Consider the following 22,355-nt stretch of genomic DNA (forward strand, 5'->3'; position numbering starts at 1 on the left):
ACTTATATATGGAAACTAAAAATTAATTCATAGAAGCAGAGAGTAGAATAGTGGCTACCAGAGGAGGAATGGGAGGTGGGGAATGAGGAGATCTTGGTCAAAGGATACAGAGCTTCAGTTATGTAGAATGAATTGTAACAGAGTGCCCCCATTTTTCCTAAGATAAAAGGAATGAGTTATGGTTATTATTATTATTTTTCTTCTCTTCTTGTCTCCCCTTTCCCCATGTTCTCTATTTCCTTCATAGCCCTTCAGAAGTGCAAACATATCTTTTCACCTCGCCATCACTAGACATATTCTTCAGGGAAGTTTATTCCGTGTGTTTCAAGATAGATCTCTCCTCAGGAGTGCACAGTTGATTTGCAGATCCAAGCATATTCATCACAGAACTTCCACTGTCCAGGGGTCACCTCAAATCTTTTTTTTTGAGACGGAGTTTCACTGTTGTTACCCAGACTGGAGTGCAATGGTACGATCTCGGCTCACTGCAACCTCCGCCTTCTGGGTTCAAGCAATTCTCCTGCCTCAGCCTCCCGAGTAGCTGGGATTACAGGCACACGCCACCATGCCCAGCTAACACCTCAAATCTTACACCCACTAAGAGGGCATGTCAAAAGCATGCCCACCCGGTCACTTTTACAACTTATTCTGGCCAGAAACACACTACTTGACTGCCCAGTGGATAACCCCTGGGGAGCAGAGAGACCTTCTGTTTTTGCTCATTTTCACCTTTAACTTACAAAAGTACACTTTTTGCTCCAAAGGTGAAGTGTTGCATTTAAAGCAGAACACATTATGCTTCTTCCCTCAAGCTAACTCAGAAAATAAATTCACCTTTTTTTTTTTTTTTTTTTGTGCCAGGCCTCACATTTAATTGAACTCTGCATGTGGTGAGCGACTAACCTGCTTTTGGTTATACAGTGAGTTTTAGAGACCTAATGTGCAGCAGGGGACTATTGTTCATGATGTATTGTATACTTGGAGTTTGCTAAAAGAGTAGATTGTGTGTTCTCACTACTATAAAAAAAAGAAACTATGTGAAGAGGTGGATATGCTAATTAGCTTGAATGTGGCCATTAGTTTATAATGTAGATGTAAAAACATCATGTTGTAGGCCTTAAATATATACAATTTTAAGAAAATTTTTAAAAAGATTCCTTTAAGCAAGCATTTACAGTAGCATCAAAACATTAAAACTATATGGCAAAGGATGTAGAAGCCTATACACTGAAGACTACAGAATATTGCTGGGAGCAATTAAATATCTTTGGAATAGGAGGTATTCATTCTCTCGTTTTTCAAGAGTGTTTTTTCTATTTGGGGATACTTGCAATTTATTTGAATAAGAAGTTCTTCTTTGTACTTTCTGGAAAAAAAATAGGCCACTGGAATTTGAATAAGATTCCATTTAATCTGTAGATTGCTTGGAGTGGTATTTCCATGTTAGTGATATTAAATTTTCCAACCCATGGACACAGTATATTTTTCCATTTATTTAGTTCTTCTATGATCTTTTAATGCAATGTTATGTAGTTTTCAGTGTACAAGTATTTCACCTTCTTAAATTTATTCCTAGGTATGTTATTCTTATGGGCACTATTATAAATGAAATGTATTAATTTTCCTTGAAGATTTTTCATTGCTAGCACAACTAGTTTTTGTCTGTTTATCTTGTCTGCTGCAAGGTTGCTGAATTAGTTTATTAACTCCAGTAATTGTGTGTGTGTGTGTGTGTGTGTGTGTGTGTGTGTGTGTGTATTTAGTATTTTCTCTCTAAAGGGTCATGTCACCTGCAAATGGAGCTAATTTTATTTTCAAAACATTTTTGCTCATCTTTATTTTTGAAAGATGTTTTGACTGGCTATAGAATTCTAGGTTGACAGTTTTTTCTTTTTTCAGTACTTAAAGCTCTTGTAAACTTCTTGTTTGTAATGGTTCTGATGAGAAATTGAATGTCATTCTTACAGTTAGTCCTCTGTATGTAATATGTCCTTTCACCTTTTATTCCTCTTAGGATTTTCTCTTCATACACTGGTTTTGATCAATTTGAGTAATGTGGTCCTCCATGTAGTTTTCTTCATCTTTCTTGTTCTTAAGATACATTGTTTCTCGGATATTTGGAATTTGTGGTTTTCATGAAGCTTAGAAAGCTCTCATCCAGTATGTTTTAAATATTTTTCAATCCCTTTTACCCACTCCATTCCCTTCAGGGATTCCATTTACCCTTACAGAAGGGTGTTTAAAGATTTCCCACTGATGATGGGCTTTTTACTTTTATAGATGGATTTTTCTCTGTCTGTTTCATTTATGTTAGTTTCTACTGCTATTTCTTCTAGTTCATTAATCTTTTCTTCTGCAAAATTTAATTCAGTGTATTTTTAAAATTTCAGACTGTAAACTGTAGTTTCCACTTCTGGAATTTGATATTTAAAAATATCTCCAACATCTTCACTTAGATAAAATTATAATAACTGCTCTAATATCCTTGTCTTCTAACATGTATGTCATTTTCAACTGAATTATTACATTCTTCATGATGTCGCATGTTTTCCTTCCTCTTTGCCTGTTGGAGATTCTGATGTTTGATGCCAGACATTTGATGTTGATGCCCAAATGTGCCCAATGACACAACGTGGTGTTTCTATGCACACCCAAGTTTGTGCAGCAGGAGAGGTAGAGAGATAGAAGAATCATGGACAAAGGAAGCATCCTCTGGAGACTTACAGTGAAGAGAATGAATGAAGTAACTGGCAGAAACTACAAGTCCTGGTAGAGCAAAATAGAATCCCAGGATGAGAACATATACCATGCATGTCCCCCAAAGCAAGAAAATATTTCCTAAAATCTCAAGAAAAATTACTTTTGGCTCATACCTTATATCAAGTGAGGTGATCCATTTACCCAGGCAATGGGAGAAGTTTGTTAAGGCTGCAGAACTCAGAGAGAACTGATTCTCTCATGAGGACATTGTGAAGGTTTAATGCTACTCAGTAAGTGATGCCTAGGACATGAATTTTGAATAGCTCATAAGCATCAACATATTTAATTGTGAATCTAAACCAAAAACCAAGGTGAGGACAAGGTAGGAGACATTGACTGCCACTGGCATATGTTTGGGTTGAAACAACACTATCAGAAATGGCAGGTAAATAGATCAGATAAAAGGAAAATAATGTCTTTGTCATATTTAAAATGTATAATCCAACTATTAGAAATGTGTCAGGTTAAAAGGAGACTAGTGATGTCAAAACCTTTTTAGTGCAATGTTAAACAGAAGCTGTACAAGCCTTCCTAAATAACAAAGAAAAGTCATACACACACACACACACACACACACACACACACACACAAAGAAAACCACACTGACAAAGAAATACAGTAAATACAATCTACTACATATGATGAATATAGAGTAAAATATGGAAGAGTTTAGAATATAAACAGGGAAATAAGAATGTTTTTATTAATCTATATCTTTATCCATGAAAACCAATCATAAAACAAAACCTTAAAACATTGTATGTAAAAAATCCACTAGTCCAGAGTGATTGTCAAAAAAATTTAATTAAAGACATTTAAAACTTAAACTTTTTAGCTTTAATAGACTAAAATTAATTTTGGATACAAGTTAAAATTTGAGGATAGAATATTCTTTTTTATGACAGAATGCCAGCAAAAGCAAATGTGTAGTAAACTTTTGAGAAAGACAATTTCCAATATAAAAACATAAATTTAATAACTGATACAGGCAGGGTTGATTAATTGATGATAAAATGCTCAGAGCAAGATTGTTAGAATACAAGGTATCAATACTTTTTCAAACTACTTTCCAAATTAATTATAAATAAGATGTTATTACAAGTGACAGAGTTCCTAGACTTTTCCTTAACCAAGTGACCATCCTAGTATCACTAGAATAGCGATGAACACACTGGACCTTCTTTGCCCACAGATGGGCTGAAGTAGGAAGCTCACAGCATGACTCTGCAGTGTTCCTGACAACATGTTTAGGCTGAATTTAATCATGAGGATATTTTCAGGCAACTTCAGAATAAAGACCTTTGAACCAGACAGCTGACCTGTTTTCTACAAACAAGTCCATGTCACCACCATCAATGACAACAACCAAAAGAGGAAGAGATGTTTGGTGTTCAAAATGACTAAAAAAGATAAGCTGCATAGTTTTTACTCGTTTTGATCCCAAAATGTCTCTTCTGCCTTTTTGTTTGTTCTTGTTGGTGACATGGATTGTTTGAAGGAGACAGGGCAGTTGTCCTGTTCAATATTCTACATTCTGCAATTGCCTGAGGATTACCTCCTATGAAATTCAGACTAAACATTTTCAGCAAGAACATGGCATTGTTCATACTCTACCGGCAGAGTCCCGGGTGACATGCTGTCTCCTGCCAGTGGCTCCGCACTTCTGTTCTCTACAGGATGGGAATTGGGAGGAGCAGGGCTAAGGCTTGTCATTGCTGTGTGTCCATCTGAGAATTTGTCTCTCTAGGTATTGATCACAATTGGACTAGGATAGACTGTGGCTTCTCAAATCAAGCCTAGTGTGTTGAAATCATCAAGAGCATTCTGTGGTCTAAAATTCAATCCTCAGCGAAGGATCCCTGCAGTGTCATTGTGTTTGGACTTGAACTTGCTTTGCTGTTTTAGTTTTTTCTCATCAAGTGGAAAACCTACTTTTTTTGTGACATCCTTTCATTCTTTGCATCCTTCCTGCAGTATTTGGTGTTTAACTTTGGTAAGTGCTTCCTAATTCCTCTGCTTGTTGTCTCTTTGTTATTTATCTTCCCTAACAAGAGTCTAATGACAGCCACATGGAAAGCGGCTTTCCATCTCGTCCTGGCTTCACTACAGGGAAGGACAGGTCTCCTCTGTATGTGCAGGAAGTCCCTAGGGCTAGTGAGGTCATTGAGGGTCATGCTTGCAGGTGCCATGAAGACAATGGACAAGCATGTTAAGAGGGCTATTTCCTTGTTGGTGAGTGCATGAAATCAGTGCACTCTGCAGCTGTCTGTATCCTGAATCTACAATCTGTGACTACCTTCACCTACCCTGTGTTCTTTGAGACCGTTTCCATATTTTACCACCCATTACCCACTCCTGATTATTCAGTGTTACCTGGGGGCAGCTGATTCCTCTACTTTCTCGACCTCATCATCTGTATGATCTTCCTCATCTGTATGATCTTCATCATCTTTATCATATTCTGGAACTACAGAAGAGTCTGTTCAGATATTTCCCACTTCACCCACTGGAAGCACAGTCAGCCCTATGTGCACTGAGACATGAACATCCATATATGGGTCTGCATTGTACTGAAAACTCTCCTGTTTTATCTCTAAAAAAATGCCCTGGCATGTTCTCCTGATCCCTGAGGGAACGTGTTTCTGACCTGGAGAGCATTAAGATGTGGTCAAATATTGAAAAGACATCTTACTCCCCATATTACTGGAGGCTTGCCCAGCCTCTCTCTAAGCTTCAGTAGCTCTCTCCTTAATCCTGCCACCGTTCTGATACCCAGGCACAGGCTCTGCATCCTGTTACAGCTTGCGTTAAAAACCTTTTCTTAGGACAGGCCAAACAAACTTGTACCACAATACTCCATACATTGGGGACTTCTTGGGTCCTCCAAGAGACTTCCACTGTGCTATCCAGGGACACTCTCTCCATGGGGAGTGCTTCAGTCTAGACCACTTCCTACCACCAAATGCCCCCACATCAAGTGCCTTCTCCAACACCATACAGCAAGGGGCTTTACCTCATTGTGAAATATAGTCGTAAGTGTTCCCACATTTGAATGCAAGAGACAGTTTGTCTGCCTTTACAGATTTAGAGACAGGAACTCAGGAAGGATAAAATAATCATTTCCTCACAGTTGCTAAAGACACTACTGAAGATAGAGGCTGGGAACCTTCATTCTTAGTCCAGGGCTCTTTTGACTCTAACAAGCTGCCTCCTATCACAGCCTCCTTCCTGTCCTTTAAAACTGGACAGATGCTGCCTCTTGCCTTAAAGACCATGTTCCAGCAAGAAATGAGGAGACATTTGCAATCCTGTGACCTCCAACCCCAAGGGTTTCCCATCTCTGTTTTTGCCCAGGATGTCCTGGTCATGTCATAGCTACAAATTTTTAGTGGTTAGAAACACTACCCATAAAATTGTCATTGTAAAGGTGTGGAGGTCTGGGGACTTTCATAAGCCTGGGGCTGTGTGTCATCAGGGCCTGTGCCCACCTTACCTGGGCTGAGCTTGTTGACAAGATGCTCTGTCAGCCTGTGCCCCTCAGCCAGCTGCTCTCCGAGGTCCTGACCCTGGGACTTGTCAGAGTCTTCAGTGAGGAGGGCCTTGAAATGTTGATTCTGTGACTGGGAAGCATCTCTTTCTCCCTTCCCATAACTCCTTCTGTAAATTGGTCAGCTCTTTTGCCTGAGAGTGAACCAGGGCTTTATACTGCCTATGGTGAGATAGCAGAGAACATTTAATAACAGAAAGTGATGAGTCATCAGTTCTAATACTGCAACGGAGGTTTAGGTGAGAATGTTCTCAAGGAGCCCTCCAAGCAGAAGGTCACAACATGTTTGGGGAAATGCCTCTGGCCAAGATATATATACATATATGTATATTTGGCAGGGCATGGTGGCTCACGCCAGTAATCCTAGCACTTTGGGAGGCTGAGGCGGGCACATTACCTGAGATCAGGAGTTCAAACCCAGCCTGGCCAACATGGTGAAACCCTGTCTCTACTAAAAATACAAAAATTAGCCAGGCATGGTGGCAAATGCCTGTGGCCTCAGCTACTCAGCAGGCCAAGGCAGGAAAATTGTTTGAACCCTGGAGGTGGAGGTTGCAGTTAGTTGAGATTGTGTGACTACTCTCCAACCTGGGTGACAGTAATGAGACTCCATTAAAATATACATATATATATGTAATACACATATATTGTATTTATATATACAAAGGCTTCCTCTAAATCAGAGAGAGCTCCTGTAAGATCCTCTATGATGTTCCACTCATTTATTTCTTCTGTAAACAAAAGTCAGTGTCTTCCTAAGTCAGTTTCAAGGGGATGTCCTTTCAGCTCCTCACTTTGGCCGTGGACATTTCTATGTGAAAATTCACATACTGAATCTTGCAGTGACTGGAAACAGAGCTGTGCACAGAAATGTGGCCAGGTGCAGATGGGGTGAATTGGAAAGATGAAAGAAGAAAGGAATGGCAGGTCAAGAAGGCAATATTGATTGAATGAATGAGTTGCTGCGGTCAGCCAGGAGGTGACTCTAAGAGTATATGGGATAGACTGTACTAAATGCTGCTGGGTGGTTCACTTTCTTTTAATTAATTTTGGATATGCAAATTTTGAATCAACATTTTGTTGTTATAAAAAGTGTAAACAAAGCTCAAGGAAACAACTGCAACCAGTAATGTGCTAAGATTACTGTTCTGTTTTATGAGTGTTGCTGTGAAATGTGCCTGCCACATAAATGTCTGTCCTGGTCCTGGCCCAGCTTAGCTGCTGGTTCTCCCAGCTGAAGTGCTGCACTTGAGAGATTCACACCTCTGCCCCCCTGCCTGTCCCCACAGTGTCTGATCACCTGAGCTCCTAAATTTGCCTGAACTTTTCATATATTGTCTTTTCTCCAATCTGAAATATATCTTTTTGCAGAGACTTCATGTTACGGCTATGAATTCTTGAATCAGAATTTATAGCCCCCAAAGTTTGGCTCTGAATCCTGGGACACTTTTTCAAGGCTTGCAACCTCTCCTGTCAAACACTCTACTGGGGCATGAAGTAGTGTTATCCTGTACAGTAGGAATGGCCTTTAGGACTATGGGACTCATAGATTCCCTCATACTGGGAATTTCTAGCACAAATATGTCAAAGATTTTACATTATAACTGAATATAATTGCATAAATATGAGGCTTAAGGCCCTGATGTCCTCATAGAAATATGACCAAATTCTAATAAAGTTTGAATTAAGTGAGAAACTGTAGAATGAAGAACTAATAGATAGTGTTTATTCTGTGCCAAGAATTTTTCTAGCAGATTTAGAAGAAACATTTCAGGTAATTCATTGCAGCAATTTACAGAGGTAGGTATTATTATAGTACCCAATGAACAAATTATGAAACTGAGGCACAGAGAAGATAGGCCACTTGGAAGGAGCCCAGGAGACTGGTCCGGGCTCCCTGCTCTGCACACCTCACTGCTACCTCCCCAATGTCTTAGGTGCCATCTTTCTTCCTCTTTAGAAAAAGAGCCTGTGCCCAGGATGCAGGACTTCCCTCTCCCCAGATTACTCCCTGCTCTTCATGCTGTCACTTATGGATGTCACTATTACTATTAGGAGCAGTCTCCTCTTTAAGCTCCTTAGAGCAGGTACTGTATACTGTTCCCACATTTCCCCTCGGGTTTTCTGAAGAGAGATTTACCTATTGGGCCTCAAAGAAGCTTAAACAGAATGGTAGTTCATTAGTTCCAGGCATTTAGGCCAACAGACTAGATGTTATTTGTCTTCAGGATCTTCTAGCGTACAGAGAGCATTCTTATAAACATGATTGAGCATCTTGCTGAGAAAAGCAAGTGGTTCTGTGCCTGTGTCAGAAGTCAATAAGTAGGATTTTAACTCTAGTCCCACCTCACATCGGACTGCTAACGTGGAAAAGTTGCTAAATACGTTGTGCCTCTGTTTTCCATCCTTAACACAATGAAGTTAAAATACACATTTCTGTTTTCCTAGAACTAAGGAAAGGATGAAATTAATTTTGATGAAGAGACTGTTCAGTATCTCAGAGAGAAGACAGGTGCTGATTCATCACTTTCATGATGTTGAATCTATAAAACCTACCATATTTCTTCAGCTGCTTGGCCAGAGAGTAGGCAGTAGCTCGACTTATAAGAAATTTCTCTTTGAGGTCTTCAAACTGCTGTTGGCTCTCTGCCAGCTGGGAGCGCAATTCCTCATAGATTTCTAAGATGATCATCTCTGCCCTGTCATGGAACAAATGTGTGGCAGCTACCACCATGTTGACTTTTGTGGCAGGAGAGTTCACACAGGGATAGGGGAGAAGGAACCCAAGCACATGATGGATCAAAAACTAGTGAAATCAACTAGGTTTAGTCAGGACTGAGGGATGACAACAGCTGGAATTGTTGACTTACGGTTGCGAAGAACTTGATCAACACCCCACAGCATTTTACAGTCTTTAATAGCAAAAAAAAAAAGTTTAGGATGCTGAGCTCAGAGCCAAAGGTGAGGGTGTCATGGAATCTCAGGAGCCCTGCACTCCAATTGCCCAGGCTGTGCTGAAACTCAAGGCCCCCTAGTCTCACCTTAGAGTCACTGATGGGGACCATTTCCTCAGCAGTCCCTGTCAGTATTTGTGCACCTTTGTGACTGCTGCAGACTCACCTCTTTCTCAATACATCTAAGCATATTCCTTGTTTTTCATTTCTTGTGTATATAAAATCATCAAGGTGGAGATAGTTTCCCAAGAAGTTACATGTTCTTAGTGGTAGTCAGGAAGTCACCCCACCTTCTCTTGTTAAAGCAGATCTTAAGGCTTTTCCACACATGAAAGATGTCAGACTTTTAGACTGCCATGATATCTTCTGGGTTCTGCATTTTTTGTTTCTGTACCTACTGAAAAGTTAATGAATAATTTATCTTTAAAAATATTTTCTCCCCTGGCTCAGTGTTCTCCTCGATACATCCCATTGTTATCTTGATTTCTTTTCTCTCACTGAGGCAGCATCTTGGCTTTTTATTACACTTATGACCAGTTCACATCCCTATGTGCAAACCTCTTCCTCTATTTGTGGGTTGATTTGTTTCCTTAATGTCACTGAACACTCGTTTTATACTTGTCACTTACCAATATCATTGTGTCCCACAGGCATTCTTTTCAAGGTATCAAGTGATCAAAATCATTTGCATATATTTCCTAAAAACATGTGTGAACATATATTTTGGGAATTCTTGTAAACCTAATGCTATTTTTTTGTTTTCATTTAGTTTTTTCATGTATTGAAAGGAATAGGGCCATGAACACTTCTTATGGAGTATTGTTGGAGAGATACATTTATATATAGTTGCTATAACACCATTGATGTGTTGTTGCCTTCCACTAACAGAACTTGGCAAGATCATGGTCATGATCGGGGTGGTTGATGGTCCTCAGTGTTCCTGTGCAGTGTAGAAGGTGAGTTTGGGATGAGAGAGACCTCCTCACTTTCTCAGCTTTCTTTCTCACCTAGATTTTGTGAGGCTAGCACTTGGGAGATTGTCCCATACCCAAATCTTCTAAGTTTTGATGCTGAACTTGCATGAGTTGAAGGTGTAATGAGAGTTACATGGGTTACTCAGCATTCAGGTAGAAGTGAAGAGAGGAAGGACTGGGTCAATCCCATTTGAAAACGTGCCTCTCAGCAGCCTGTACCATACTCCAGCTACACTGTGTAATGACAGTGCTTTGAGATGTATCAGAGGCTGTAAATAAATCAATTTTTGGTGTCTTGCAGACTTGTCATTCTGTGTCAGAATGAAAATCTGTTAAGTTTCTTCATTTTAAATATGATGAAATTGCAGCTTCACAAAGTTACATGGTTTACTTGAGGTCACACAGTGATGAGTTTTGAGCACTGCCATTAAGAACAGTTACAATAATTAATCAAAAATTGTTTATACAATCCACATAATTCAGTAGATTCACATAATTTTTCCATAATTATTTACTGAATACTAGGCATTTTGTTCAAAAGTGCACATGTAGCTGGATATCATATTTTCATCATAATCCTTAAGGCAATGTTATCATCTGTAAGAAACAGGTAAAAAAACTGAAGAAGAGGGATAGCCAATCATATATTTGAGCATATTTCCATTTTTTTCCTGTGGTTCTGGTCAAATGACCAGTATGAGTCATGAGAAGAATATTAATTCTTGTATCATTTCCCAGAACCTCCTAGAGTGTTGGGACCAAAATTCAGACGTGTATGCACCTTGCTTTACAGTGTGGGGAATAGCCTCTATCACCTGGAATTTCCCTGGAACACTGGAATATACAAAAGGAGTATGAGACTTGGGTCTTCCCTTGACTGTATTTAATTCACTCTTCTATTGAATAGCAATGATTCTCTTTAAATGACTTTTGCCTTTCTATAACAATGATATATATTTTATGGGGAAGATTTTACTCTTAGCTCTATTTAGAAAGAATAAACATCAGCTATAGTTTAAGTTTTATGTTCTGGACTTAATATTTTCTGATTTCTGTTTTCAGATTAAAGTGTTATGTAAATAGGAAAACACTTGTTATTACTTATAAGAGTAAATTAGTTACTGGTTTCAGTTTCTGAAGTGGAAGCAAAACCTTTTGTTTTTAATCTTTGATTATCCCCATCAGCACTGCTCATTGTCTATCAGTATGACCTGGCCATGCTCTTCCACTTACCCTCATCCTGCTGAAGCATCTCCACACACTGTCCAATTCCATCAGTGATTCACGCTCCTCCCAAAGCTTTCTAAAATGGGTCCAGGTCTCAGGATGTCAGACACGTTCCAGATACAAAAGCAACACATACCTCAGAGCGGGCAGGTGGATTTTCATTCTTCTGAGATTGGCTGCATGACACGTCCTAGGTCAGGAAGGAATGCGTTCCCTTTTTAGGGGGTCTATTCTTCATGTCTCAGTGCCTGTGATCTAGTGAACACAACTTCCTGAACATCAAAGAATGTGCTAAATGTTTGGTTTCTTGTTATGTGGCTGGAATAGAGTTATAAGACTTTTTTACCTACCCATGTCTGCTGAAGTTTGAATTCTTGGCAGTATGATTTTTTTTCTTGTAAGGTATCAGTTTCCAGAAGATTGGTCCTGTTGCTGTGCCAAAAGAGGTCAACTTTATTTCAACTCAAAGCAAGCTTGAATTTGAAACTAGGGCTTCTGCTCTTTCAGTACTGGACTGCCATTGTCACTGTCATGTGTCCAGAAGGACTCCTGTGTCTGCTGTACTCAGGCTAAGGTTTAGAAGAGCCCAGAAAGCCAAGTCTCCTTCACTTCTAGGTTCCCCCAGTGGTTTCTCTTCAGCTGTACTGACTGCATTGAAAATATTCTTGCTCTGCTTTTGTGTTATGGTTTGGAATGATATGATGCAGCTCAGTTGTTCCCAACCCCAAGTTGATCAGAGTAAGAAACACCCGGGAAGGTCAGTGATAATACAAGTTTATTGTCCTTCTTGCAGGGACCTGATTCAGTGGGCTCAAGTGGGGCCTGGAAAGTGTTTGTTAGCCTGACTCAGATGTGCAGTCAGTTTTGGGACCCTCTCATACCACGAACCTCACAGTTTATGGGAGATTCTTTCTGTTTTGTTGGTGATGAAACCAAGGCACAGAGGGTCTGTAACTTGCCCAAGTTTCCTTTGCTGTAAGTACTGAAGCCACATCTCATGTACAGTTCCTCTTCCACAAACCCCTTCCCACATTTTCCAACTCAGTTGTTTGGCTCTTTCCAAGTAGATGTTTCTCTCCCCTGTACCTCAATTCTGCCAAAAAAAAAAAGCTTTTTGAATTTAATTTATTTCCTCACAGCATGCTGGCAGCATCCTATTCTAACCTCTTACTATTACTGTGAGTTACCTCTTTTTGAGACAGGGACTTGTTCTGTCACCCAGGCTGAAGTGCAGTGATGATTATAGCTCACTGCAACCTCAAACTCCTGGGCTCAAGTGATCCTCCTCTCTGAACATCCCAGGTAGCTGGAACTCTAGGCACATATCACCATTCCCGGCTATATATTTTTTTATTTTTTGTAAAGATAAGGTCTTGCTATTTAGCTCAGGCTAGTCTAGAACTTCTGGCTTCAAGCAATCATCCTACCTAGGCCTCCAAAAGGGCTGGGATTACAGGAGCAAGCTGTAAACCACTCAATGTGGTTCTAAAATGCTTTTAAAAAAAATAATAGTAAAAATTAAAATACAGGGTATGGAATGTGGAAAGATACCTCACTTTATTACTGTTATATTTTCTTCTCAAGTATAATCTTCTAAAGTATAATTCATATATAACAAAATCCACCATTTTTAAGCATACCACTCAGCATCTTTTGCTATATTCCAAAGGTTTTGCAACCATCACCCCTATTCGAATTCCAGAATACTTTCATAATGCCAAAACGCATGCCTGTATTTTCTGCCAGTTACTCTCCAATTTCACCATTTTTGCAGTCCCTGTCAGCCACTAATCTACCTTCTCTCTCTCTGGATATACTTGTTCTGGACATTTCCTGTATATGGCGTAACGCAACGTGGCCTTTTGCATCTGCATCTCTTATGTATCACAAAGTTCTCAAGGTTCATCTTTGTTGTACCATGCATTGGTACTTCAGTCCTTTTTATGGCCAAATAATATTCCATTTTATAGTTATACCACATTTTGTTTATCTGCTCATCTAAGGATGGCTGTTAGGGTTTTCCACTTTTTCACTATTTCACTTTTCCACACTTTTCACTATGTTTCCACTTTTTCACTATTATGAATAATGCTGCTGTGAACATTTATGCACATGTTTTTGAGTGAACAGTTGTTTTTAATTTTCTTGATTATATACCTAGGAGTGCAATTGCTGCCTCATATGTGACTTTATGTTTCACTTTTTGAGGAATTAACAGACTGTTTTCCAATCTCAGTGGCTATACCAATTTGCATTCCCACTAATATATGGGAATTCTGTTTTCTCCATAGCTTTCCAAACATATGTTGTTTTTTTTGTGAAGTCGTACTGGTGAGTCTGATGTAATATCTCATTTTGATTTAAGTTTGCATTTTCCTAATGATGAAAAACATTGAACATCTTTGCATGTGCTTTTTGGCCATTTGTATGTATCCTTTACAGAAATGTCTATTCAAACCTTTTCTCTCATTGTTAAATTGGGTAATTGGGCTTTTTTGCTCAGTTATATGAATTCTTTATATACGGTAGATACCAGACCCTTGTCAGGCATATGATTTGAAAATAGTTCTTCCAATCTGTGAATTATCTTTTAACTTCCTTGGCAGAGTCCTTGGAAGCATGAAATATTTTTTTATGAAGTCCATTTATCTATTTTGGCATTGCTTATGCCTACTGAAGAAATGTTTAATCCAAAGTCAGAAAGATTTGTAACTATGTTTTCTTTAAGACATCACTTTTGGAATGAGAACTTTCCTGGGTTTTAGTGAAGAGTGGACATTGCTTTTTCATGCCTTCTGTCCATTTCTGATATTTCTCCTGATTGGTATTTATATGCACTTCATTCCTCCATGGAGCATCTCATGGGCTGGAACAGAGCTCTGGGGACTGGTATCCTTCCACTGACCTTGACGCTGGTGAGAGCCCTGATTATGTGATTCAGCTGGCCTTAAGCCAACTCACTTGAACATATTCCTCAGGACATCTAGAGTAAAAGTCAAGAGCCTCTCTGAGAACACTTGGCAGCCCATGCTGTTCTAAAGCCGGAGCAGACTTCCTTAGTCTATTACAGAGGGAACTGCATGGGTTGACTGGGTCATATATATGCAGAGTCAACCCCCTGCAGTACACTGTGTCTGTAATAGACTGCTTTCACCTCTGATATTAGAAAGCAGACCAGCTTTAGGGTTTGGGGAAGACTGCTTTCACCTCTGGCATTAGAAAACAGACCTGCTTTAGGGTGTGGGGAAGGTTGTTCGATATGAACTAGGTCCTCTCTAATTATTTTTACTGTATGTGTGACTTCTCCCAAGAAACAATGGAAGAATATTTATGTTAGGACTTTTGTCAGTTGTTGTTTGTCTACAGTTTTAAAGTAGATAAAGGAGAGCTCAATGTAAATGTATTAATACTTAATTATGCTTGATGCCCACTGCCATAAGATCATATTTAATTGTATATATGAACTACTACTTAGGTATTGTCCTGTTTCTGATGAGAAAACAGACTCAGAAAGATTACAAAATTTCCCTAGGTCACAAATCCAGTGATGAATCAAATAAGAATTAGAAAGCAGTTTCTTTTGGCCTTCAAAGCTTACTTATACCATTAGATCAAACTGAATGATAGTACTTTTGCTAGAATAAGTCTCAGAGTGTGGTTCTTGACTGATTTTCTATGAAAACATTGAGTCATTTTAGTAGTATTTCAAACTTTTAAATTTCAAAGTCTTTTAAAAAATTATACCTTATTGTGTTTGTCCTATTTCATTTTTTTCTTTTTTCCTCAACAGATTCCTATTATTTATCCACTCAATATTTATTACCTATCCTCTGTCAATTTTTATTTCTTTGAGTTTTTGTCACCTTTTTGTTTTATGCTAACAGCTCTTCACTAAGGTATAATTTGCATGGTGTAAACTACAAAAAAACTTATGTGTACAGCTTAATGAGTTTTAATATAATTATAGATTATATCATAATACCCATATCAAGGTAGAGAACATTTTCCTCTATGCCAAAATATTCTGACGTGTTCCTTGCCAGTCATACTCATCCACCAAATGAGGAATATATTCTAAATGTTGTCACTGTCTTAGTCCCTTTGTGTTGCTATAAAGGAATACCAGAGACTCAGTTAATTATAAAGAAAAGAGGCATATTTCCAACATAGTTCTGCAGGCTGCACAAAAAGCATGGCACCAACAACTGCTCTTAATTAGGGCCTGAGGCTGCTTCTCCTTGAGACAGAAGATGAAAGGCAACCAGTGTGTGCAAAGATCATGTGGTGAGAGAGGAAGCAAAAGAGAGAGACAGAGAGGAACAGTGCAAGACTCTTTTTAATAATCATCTCTTGCAGGAACTAAAAGAGTGAGAATTCACTCACTACCTTCTTCTAGGGAGAGGATAAATCTGTTCATGGGGGATCCACTCCCATGATCCAACACCTCCCATTAAGCCTAACCTCCAACACTGGGGATCAAATTTAAACATGAGATTGGAGGGAACAAATACGTAAACTATATCAGCCATGGCAGATTAAGTTTACTTATTTTTGTGCTTCATAACAATGAAATTATTCAGTATCTTCTCCTGTTTGACTTCCCTCACTTAGGTGGTTATATATGCTGCTAATTTATTTGATTGTGACTTTCTCTCATTTCATTTTGTTTGGCCTGGTAATACCCTATTTATTGTATAATTATCAAACAATTTAATATCCATTTTCTGATGGTAGACAGGTTTACTTGTTGGCTATTATGTATTAGCAACTATGAATATTCTTGTACAATCTTTCTGTGAAGATACATACTCATTTCTCCTGGGTATCTATAGCTCAGTAAAAGACTGAAAACAGACACAGAGTTTTGCAAAAATGTTGTATTATTTTGCATTTCTATGAAAAATGTAGGCTATTTCCAGTTTCTCTACATTGCCACACACTCAATATTATCAGTCTTTTAAATTTTAGCCATTCTATGAGGTGTGTAGTGATATTATCTATTTTGGTTTCACATGCCTATTGGACATTTAGGTATCTTCTTATGTAAAGCACCTTTTCAAATTTTTCTGATTATTGATATACTGGGTTGTTTGTCATTTTCTTTATGATCTATTGGAGTTATCTATATATTTCAAATAAGTCAATTGTTTCATACACATATATGTGAAGCATTGAGGTTGAGAGCCTCTCTGACAATGCTTGGCAGCCCATGCTGTTCTAAGGCTAGAGTGGACTTCCTCGGTCCATGCCAGACAGAGGAAACCATAGGATTTGGACCCAGTCAAGATTATATACATATATTTACAATATAATTAATAATTATGTAATATATATATGCAGCATGCACATACATTGCAAATAATGATTCTTGGTCTCCGGATAGTTTTTGCCTTGTTAAACACTAACCTATAATAAGCAGCCTTCTAAAAATGAAGTTCAATCTGTTTTCTTATTAAGGCGAGTGCTACAATATCTAGTCTAAGAAGTAATTTTTTATGCCAAGTTTGTGAAAATAATTTTGATTTTTCTTTACAAGATTTCTAATTTTAATGTTCACATTTTAAATTAATTACAATTTATGGTAGAAAGTGGTTTTTATTATTAACTTTTAAAAATAGGAAATATTTTTTCAGTCAAGAAATTTCTATTGAAAAGTCTTTCACATCCCCAATGAAGGGCATTGGTGTATTTATTTTAAAACTGTACATATGTGGGCATATTGTTTACATAACTATACATATGTGGGCATATTGTTTGAATCTGTTTTCTTTTATTTTGATATATTTATGTATACTTACATCTGTACTGTATTTTTAATTTTTAATTTTTTTTTTTTCCTGCAACCTCTGCCTTCTGGTTCAAGCAATTCTCCTGCCTCAGCCTTCAGAGTAGCTGGGACTATAGGCATGTGCCATCTCGCCCAGCTAATTTTTGTATTTTTAGTAGAGATGAGGTTTCACCATGTTGACCAGGATGGTCTGGATTCCTTGACCTCGCGATTTGCCTGCCTGGACCCCCCAAAGTGCTGGGATTAAAGGCGTGAGCCATTGTGCCTGGTCTTAGTTTTTAAATTATTGTAACTCTAAAATGAGTTTTGAAATCTAGCAGAGTAAGTCCTCCTACTTTTTCAAGAACAACTTGCTTGTTCTAGATTGATTTTCAAATGCATTTTGAAATTAGCTTTTAAATTTATTTAAAAGCTACTATTAAAAATATTAATCAGAATTATGTTGATTTGATATTTTTACAAAGTTGAGTCTTCTAATCCATGAACATAATATATATTTCTCTATTTAGTCTTAAGTTCTCTCACCAACAGCTTTTTAGGGGCTTTGAACCTGCTGCGTTATATGTATTCATGTATTGCATGAAAACTTTTTAAATAACACACGATGTGTCATGTGTTATTAAAAAGTTTTCAATTTTACCAAATGCTTTTTTTGCATGTCAAGATAATAATGCAGTCTTTCTCTTTTATACTGATAATATGGAGGATTATTTGGGGTTTTCTGAAAATATAAAAAGATTTATTGAATAAAACTATGACAGTTTTAAAATATTTTATACTGTTTTTACAACTGTACTGAGATACAATCTACACACAAATTTGCACATAATTAAACTTTGTGAATTTAAAAGTTTGAACATAAGTATACATCTGTAATCAAGATAGTGAATATAGGCTGGGCACAGTGGCTCATGCCTGCAATCTCAACACTTTGGGAGGCCAAGGCAGGCGGATTACTTGATCTCAAGAGTTGAAGACAAGCATGGGAAACATGGTGAAATTACATCTTTAAAAAAAAAAAACACACAGAATTAGTCAGGCATGGCACAATGTGCCTATAGTCCCAGCTGCTTGGGAGGATGAGTTGGGAGGATGGTTTGAGCCCAGGAGACAGAGGTTGCATTTAGCTGAGGTTGTGCCTCTGTGCTCCAGTTTGGATGATAGAACCAGACCTTGTCTAAGAAGAAAAAAAAAAAGATAGTGGATATATCTACCACTTCCAAAGTGTCCTTGTGTTTCTAGTAATTCCTCCCTTACCTTTCTTACTCCAACTCAGACAGCCACTGATGGGTGTTCTGTCATAATAGATTAATTTACATTTTCTAAAGTTTTCTATAAATAGAATCATACATTATGTATGCATTTTTGGTTTATACACTTATATATTTTGGTATTTGGGTTTTTCATTCAGAATAATTTTGAGATGTAGCCATGTTGTCACGTATATTAATAGATCACCCTACTATACTGCAGACATTGAAAAAATGTTGACTCCTTTTCTTTTTCATAAGACCTCCCCTAGTTCAGGCCCTGTCCCTCCAATGATCAGGACAGTCCTCTTTCCAGTTTCATCCCTCCAATGGATGAACAAAGGTCCAAACCAATTACATAGAGAAAGCATTCTCATGTCAACCAACTGTGTTGGAAAAAATGGACATCCATAAGCCAAAAAAAGAAAAAAAAATTCATAACCAATGCTGGCGAGGTTACGGAGATAAAGGAAAACTTTTATACAATTGATGGGAGTGTAAGTTAGTCCAAGCTTTGTTAAAGACAGTGTGGCAATTCCTCAAAGACCCAGAGGCAAAAATACCATTTGACCCAGCAATTCCATTGCTGGGTATACAGTCAAAGTAATAGAAATCATTCCATTTTAAAGATACATGCCCATGTATGTTTATTACAGTACTATTCACAATACCAAAGACATGGAATCAGCCCAAATGCCCATCAATGATAGACTGGATAAAGAAAATATGGTACATATACACCATGGATTACTATGCAGCCATAAAAAGGCATGAGATTTTATTCTTTGCAGGGACATGGTTGAAGTTAGAAGCCATTATCCTCAGCAACCTAATCTAGAAAGAGAAAACCAAATGCAGCATGTTCTTACTTATAAGTGGTAGCTGAATGATGAGAACACATGGAAACATGGAGAGGACAACACACACTGGGGCCTGTCAGAAGTGACGGGTGGGAGGTGGGTGGAGGGAGAGCATCAGGAAGGGTAGATAATAGATGTTGGCCTCCATAACTAGGTGATGAGATGATCTGTGTAGCAAACCACCATGGCACATGTTTACCTATGTAACAAACCTGCACATCCTGCACATGTACCCCTGAACTTCAAAGTTGAAGAAAAAAATAAATAATATTTTAAAAATCCATTTAAACTTCCAAGCTTGCACTACAATTAAATCAAAATTGATTACAGAACTGAATGTAAACTGCAAAATTAGAAAATTTATGGCAGAAAACAGAAAAGAAAATCTTCATGATATGGAGTTAGGCAAAGTACTCTTAGTTATAACATCAACAAAACTATTAAAACTTTGATCAATTCAACTTTATACAAATTAAAAATTCTTGGTCAACACAGACACTATTAACAGAATAAAAAGACAAGCTACAGATTGGGAGAAAAATGTGAAAATCACTAATATGAAAAAGAACTTTATAATATGAAAAAGAACTTTATAACTTTTTATAATTTTTTTATGTTTTAAGTAATGAATGATGATAAATATGCCTAAATAAAAATGATGATAAAAAAGCCACTACAGAAATTCAGAGATTGGCTGTTCAGGTAAGAGTTAAGATTTGTTTTGTGGAAAGACTAATTCTCTTTGCAGTGGCCATGGATCTGTTCCTTTATGCTAAATGTCTTGTGGGAGGAGTGTGATTTTGGGGGAGTGTTCACTGGTAGTCTTCAGTGGCCTGAAGTTACCCATTCTAGGAATTAATTATGGTGCCAAAAAATAAATAATAAAGCTTGATTTAAAAAAAAGGACTTGTGTGATGGTGAATTGTGTATGTCACTGTGACAGAACCCCAGGGTGCCAGGACAGTCATTCCTATGTCATGTATTGAAAGGGGGTTCTGGATGACATTACCCTGGAATAGGCAGACTATGTGAAGCATATTGCCCTCCCTAATGTGAGTGGCCTCATCCAATCAAAGGACAGAGAAGTAAAAGACCTAATAAGAAAATACTTTCCTGGTTATCTGACTTTGTCTTGGGAATTTCAGTTTCCAGAATCTCATGTTCAAATTTCTGTTTGTGTACACACACACACACACACACACACATGCCATTTCCCTTTATACACCTACACACACATACATGCCATATATATACATACATGTATATTAAAATATATGTGCACACGCACACTTCATAGGTAAGAAGATTGGATTGTATTTTGTAAAGCTCAGCCAGTCATTGATAATTGTTGAAGCTGGCCAGTGATTATGGGGATGATTCTGTCTCTTTTTTTATACTATTAGTGTAAAATTTTAGTATATGCTTAGTATATGATTCTGTCTCCTTTTTTATACTATTGAAGTTCTACATTTGAAGAAGTAGGGTAGACTAATAGCTGAATTTCTCTACATACACTTCAAAGCCCTAGGGATTAACAGAGTCAAAAATACCACCAATAATCCTGCCCCCAACCAGTGGACCCCAGGTAATTTTATTTAGCTGGGTCTGGGAGCCACACTACAGCACAGGGAGCAGAAAACACTATGCAAATAGAGGACAGCATAGCAGGGAGGGCCTGTTCATGACAGTACACAGATCAAACCATTCTCATACAGTGAGTGTGGAGAAACACAGAACATGGCTGAGACCTAGTGGTTCAGAAGCCTGCTACTGGGGAATTGAAAGGCAGAGGCTTCACAGTGCAGAAGACTAGAGGGGGCCAATCATTGAAGGGAAGAATTACTGGGAGACCAAAAGGCCTGGACCTCTGGAGACTTGTGGTGAAGAGAATGAATGAAGTAACTGGTAGAAATTAAAGGTCCTGGTAGAACAAAATAGAATCCCAGAATGAGAGCACACATGCCTGTCTCCAAAACTAGACAATATTTCCTAAAATTGCAAGAAAAACTCATTTCTGGCAAGTACTGTAAATGTAATGATGCTATCCAAGTATCGAGACAGTGGGAAAAGTTCACTAAGCATGCAAAACTCAGTAAGACCTGATTCCCTCATGAGGACTTTGTTAAGGATAAATTCCACTCAAGTGATACTTGGGACACACTTTTGAACAGCTCATATGCATCAGCCTATATAATTGTAGATTTAAACCAAAAACCAAGGTGGGGACAGGTGGGACACATAGGCTGTCACTTTGTTTGGGTTGAAATAACAAATAAGAAATGGCAGGTAAAGAGGTTAGAGAAGAGGAAAATAATGTATTTGATTGTCATAGTGGTACAATTTTGAAGTCGAAAGATATAATTTAAAATTTATAAACCAAATAGAAGTGTGTCAAGTTAAAAGGGGATTAGTGATGTCAAAACCTTTTTAGTGCAATGTTAAACTGGAGCTGTACAACCCTTCCTAAATAACAAAGAAAAGGCACACACATACACACAAACACACAAAGAAAACTAATAACATCAACAAATACAGTAAATACAATCTATCACATATGGTAAATATAGACTAAAATATGGAAGAGTTTAGAATATAAACAGGGAAATAAGAATGTTTTTATTAATCTATATGCATATCTGCTAAAACCAATCACAATAAAAGCTGAAAACATTATATGTAGAAAATCCACTATTACAGAGTAATAGGCAAAAACAATTAACAGACTTAAAACTTACACATTTTAACTAATGGACAAAAATTAATTTTGGATAAAAGTTAAGATTGGGGCAGAAAAGTTTCACAACAGAATGCCAGCAGAAACAAACTAAAATTAATTTTGTATGAACGTTAAAATATGGGCAGGGAATATTCTTTTTTATAAAGAATGCCAGGAAAAACAAGTATATAGTAAAATTTTGAGATAGAAAAAAATTTTCAGATTGATTGATTTTTTGAAGGGTTTTTGTGTGTCTTTCTCTAGCTGTGCTCTGATCTT

The 22,355-nt window shown here is 37.7% G+C and overlaps 1 protein-coding gene across 7 annotated transcripts in view; it reads left to right on the forward strand.

Annotated features, from left to right (window-relative positions):
* LOC128928221 (uncharacterized) overlaps positions 1-22,355 on the forward strand; it is a 149,501-nt gene that overhangs the window by 44,952 nt on the left and 82,194 nt on the right. The gene's annotated exons all lie outside the window — the stretch shown is intronic.

This window comes from Callithrix jacchus, chromosome 7 (genome assembly GCF_049354715.1).
Source record: "Callithrix jacchus isolate 240 chromosome 7, calJac240_pri, whole genome shotgun sequence".
NCBI lineage: Eukaryota > Metazoa > Chordata > Mammalia > Primates > Cebidae > Callithrix > Callithrix jacchus.